The sequence below is a fragment of the Protopterus annectens genome, chromosome 12.part0, assembly GCF_019279795.1.
Source record: "Protopterus annectens isolate FY-2018-M chromosome 12.part0, PAN1.0, whole genome shotgun sequence".
NCBI classification, from domain to species: domain Eukaryota; kingdom Metazoa; phylum Chordata; order Ceratodontiformes; family Protopteridae; genus Protopterus; species Protopterus annectens.
Genome location: NC_056746.1, coordinates 1,320,239,724 through 1,320,244,862, shown reverse-complemented (window position 1 = coordinate 1,320,244,862; position 5,139 = coordinate 1,320,239,724).

The window sequence follows — 5,139 nt, the reverse complement described above, 5'->3', positions numbered from 1 at the left end:
TTAATATTAAATGTTTTTTTAAAATATAGGAAATTAGGGCATAATAAATAAGTCTCTCTTTCTTAATAATGTTTTTTATAATCTTTTTTAAATATTCCTTAAGAAAATTAATATTTATCCATGGTACCTAATGATTTCAGTTTTTAGTGTGTTAATTGTAATAATGCTGTTTTTCTTAATTAGCATATTTAATTGGTTAGAGTATTCATTGTAATATGTGCCTAATTTGCATTCTGATGAAGTCTCTCTGACTAAAACGTTCAATAAAGTGTGGTACGTTATTTGTTTCTTTTGTTCATCACTTCAAGAGAATTTCGATTGCTCTTGCCTCTTGACCGTGGTTCCAACTCGTTTTTGTTTGTATTTTGGTTTTCCTTCATTTGGGTACATTTATTTCTTTGCTGTGTTACATATTTATGTGTTGCCTATACCTTACTTGGATAGAAGGAAGTTTCTCTGCTCACCTGTGAGAGAGGGGATCTTTGAGCAGCCTATCTGTCCCTGGAGGAGTGGTTTTAGCCCAGAAGTTAGTAGTTTATTGGCTATTTTGGTCTAATTTTGATTGTATCTGCTCTATTTTCTGAAAAAAAAACCAAAAGAAACCCCCCAAAAATATACCTTTTCACGCCTTTCTGAACTAGTATAGTCCAGTTTTCAGGTTATTGCTGAATCCAGGGCTGTGTTACAAGTTTCTGTGTTCCCCATACCTTACTTGGATAGAAGGAAGTTTCTCTTTTCAAATGTGATAGAGGGGAGTTTTAAGCAGCCTATCTGTCCCTGGAGGAGTAGTTTCAGCCCAGATGTTAGTAGTTTATTGGCCATTTTGGGCTAATTTCTATCTCTTTCACTTCCCTGCTATAAAAACTGCATTTGTGTGGTTTTTTGCACCGGGCAGCGTCGTTTAGCTAGAGTTAAACTATTCTTGGCTCCACAAAGTCTACTCTTCAATTTTTCCCTTGTAACTAGACAAACCTTCAGCTTTAGCACTCAAACCATTCATTTCACAGTAAAGCACTTGCTTAAAACACTTAGCAAGCACTAATTAACCCTAGCACTAGACCACCCTGTACTGTCCAAATTCGTCCCCACCAGCCAATCAGAAAAACAGCTTACTCTACCTATTCAGCCATGTCCACAGGGCAGTTTCCAGTGTACTCTCCAGGCCTACTGGTGAATCTGGGCATTTTGAGGCAATATTACAACTGCCTCATGTACACAGACAACCCTCTCCTCCTACCACCAAACACTAATATATGCGAGAGATGCAGTTATACAGCCAAACTGGAGGCAAAGCTCTCTCATCCCAAGACTGGAACTGACAGTCATGAGGAGAAGGGTAATACTTGCAACACATCACCAGTCTCACATAGACCTAATAAACCAACACCGGCAAATAACACATATGAATACATGAAAACATACTCGGGGGCTCTAAATAAAAATCTGCAAAAGCAAGAGAGACCTCCAAAGCAGACATCCAAGCAACCTCCACACCCCATCACCAACCATGAAACACATACTAAACTTAATCAATGTGCCACGCAATCACAGCCCTTAATGCAAAATAACATACCCAACACACTAGTAATAGGCGACTTTATAGTCAGGCACACTGATGTCCCATTAACTAGGCTGGACAAGGAGAAGGTTACAGTTAGCTGCCTGTTGGGTGCCAGGATCCGCCACATAACACAAGCACTCAGGTTACTCCAGAACAAGTACATATACAACTCTGTCATTGTCCATGTTGGTGTGAATTACCTGAGACGTACCTCCCTGGACTACATGAAAAGAGACCTGGAAGAGCTCTCTGATCATGTAGCCCAGGACGGTATGACTCTGACCAGCATCCTGCCCTCACCAAGAATGATGCCAAAGTATTAAAAAAAAAAATATCAGTTTCAACAATTGGCTAAGTTTCTGTTGTCATTCAAATGGGATCCAGTATCTGTCCACCTGGGATGACATGCTCGACAAGCCACGTTGCTTCGCAAGAGATGGCTTGCACCTGTCACCCTTAGGCTTTCAAATACTGGCCAAGGCTCTTGCTGCCCCCATAGTGCCTTTTTTAGGCAAGGCTCAAAAAACAAACCCACCACCATAAATAGCACAAGTAACCAAAAACTGGGGGTAATGCTACTCAACAGCAGAAGTCTAAACCTCAAAATGCATGCACTATGGAGAACATTGACATCTGTGCAGTAACAGAAACCTGGTTTAAGGCTCTTGAGATCACCCCAGCACTACTAGGCTATAACTCAAACCATACCTTTCAGCCACAGAACCAGGACCAAAACACAAAAGGCGGGGGTGTATCCATATTCATCAAGGATACCCACACCTCCAGGTTAGTGGCGCAGCACAATGCATCAGATATCATCCAGGTTCAAATAACAATGGGCAAAACTGCAATCCAAATTGTAGCTTGCTACAGATCACCCACCATGGCCCAGGACCCCCATTCCACATTTCTGGAGACACTGGGAAATTTGAAGGTCCTACCAAACACCCTAATGCTGGTTGATTTCGATTACCCAAACATAAACTGGGAGAACTACTAAAGTACTAACTCCCTTGCCCAACGCTTCCTAGAATTTATAAACTCGAACGCCCTGGATCAACTGGTCAACATCCCCACCAGAGGGAACAACATATTGGACCTGGTCATTACCAACAAGGGCGACCGGTGTTCCACACCAGAGGTATACCCTTCGCTGGTTATATCAGACCATAGACTAATCACTCGGGATGTCCACATTCCACCTCCACCCCCAATCAAGGAAACCACAATGAAAAACTTTTCAAAAACAAACTTCATGTTACTTAAGACCGAGGTGGAAAGGTTCACAGCCCCCATGCTGAAGGACAATGCTGTCCAAGCTGCTGAAACCTTTACAAAGGTACTCTATGAGCATCTGCAGGAATGCAAGAATCATGCTATTGCAAGTAAAACCAAGACTCACTCCTATAAGACAAGGAAACCAGTCTGGTGGATCCTATAAGACAAGGAAACCAGTCTGGTGGATCCCTGCCATAAACAAGCTATACAACAGAAGGAGGAAACTAGTACAGAAAAGAGTAAAATCCCAAGAAGGAAAGACATCCCTGATCAGTATCAGCAAGAAACTATGATCCCTCATTAAATCACCCAAGGCTAGTTTCGAAAGGAAAATTGCCAACGACTCCAAAGATAACTACAAAGCATTCTTTAGCTATGTCAAGAACCAAAGATAACCACAAAGCTTTCTTTAGCTATGTCAAGAACCTAAGTGGAAACTCTCAGATCTGCTCTGAGTTAGTGCAGAATGGCACAAAATACCCTGAACTGACTGATATTGCCAACATTCTGGCAGACAGGTTTAGTGCAAACTTCACCCCCCTCACCCCCTAAAGGGCCCATAACCATACCAGAAAAATGTAAGGCCCAGTCAATCACCGACACACAGGTTAAAACAGCCCTATCCAAAGCCAAAAACACAGCTTCAATGGGACTGAATGGTGTCCCAAGCTGTGTCTTACAAGAGCTTCAAAATGAACTAACCCCTCACCTAAACACACTGTTCAAACTCAGCATCTCTACAGGCTTTGTACACACAGAGTGAGGCACAGCAACAGTTATCTCACTCCACAAAGGTGGAGCCACAACGGACCCCGGGAACTATTGCTCTAAAAGCCTGACTAACCTGGTTTGCAAGGCTATGGAATTCATCATCATGGAACTTATTAACAGAGACATTGGGAACCTCCAAAGCTTGGACCCTACCCAGTTTGGCTTTAAGGGCAGAGCATGCATCCTAAACCTGGGGGACTTCTTTGAGACAGTTATCAAGGCATTAGATGAGGGAAAGGAGGTTCACACAGCCTACCTAGACCTCACAAAGGCTTTCGACACCATTCCCCATTCTAGTATTATAAGCAAGCTCACCTGCTTGAACATAAACCCCTATGTCATGAGATGGGTTGCCAACTGGCTCATTGATAGAACTCACATGGTGAAAGTTGCAGGCTCTATATCCGACTCTAAACTGGTTACAAGTGGCGTCCCCCAGGGCTCAGTCCTAGGACCCGTCCTGTTCGGTATATACTTCTCAGATGTACAGGCAAGCATAGTGGGACTATGGCTGACCAGGTTTGCAGACGACTGCAAACTAGGGGCCATAATTGATTCTCTGGCTGATACAGACACCCTCCAGATGGGTCTCACTGAGATGGATACCTGGTGTCAAAGTCATGGCCTCTAGCTAAATGCCAAAAAGTGCATAGTCATCCCCTTTGGAAAAAACAAAGTACCCACGAACTACCACATAGGTGGTAGTCCCCTAAATACAGAAAATGTAATAAGGGATCTGGGGGCCCAAGTAGATAGTAATCTCACCTTTGATAATCATATTGCCAAGGTGGTTAGAAAATCCTTCTATGTGGCCCACCTAATCACAAAAGGGTTCGCATCTAGAAAGAGGTTATTGTCCCTCTCCAGTCATCACTCATTAGATCCATCATAGAATACAACGCCCCATTTGGGATGTACCTTACAAGACACTTGCAACAGCTGGAAAGACCACAAAAGTACATCACCAGGAGGATTACTGCCCTCAAAAATATGCCCTATGCAGCCCGACCCAAGAAACTCCAGCTGTACTCGGTTGCATACCGCTTACTCAGAGGTGATCTCTGCCTGACATCCAAGGCCATGTCCAAACCAGAATTGATGGACATGCCCCACCTAATAAAAAAACAAATCCCGGAGAGCCACACGCCCTAGCCATATAACCCTCACCACAACGACAAATAGGACATGCTGGAGTGATAGATTCCTATCCCAGAGACTCCCCATGCTTTGGAACAGGATTCCAATATACATCAGGCAGAGCCCCTCACTAACACTCTTTAGGAGAAACCTTGACGGGTGGATGGGAAACAGAACATTTACCCCAGGGATCACTGCAGTGGTTCTGCTGGACAGTGGCGCAGGGAACTAATGGCTCTGCTGGACAGAGGCACAGGGAACTAATCTAAGGGGGTGGCGAAAGCCAACACATTCTGGCTAGGCTTATAAATTCCTTTGGGCAGATAGCTTAGTACTTGCCTATGAACCTATACACACACATAGATATATATATATGTATATATATATATATA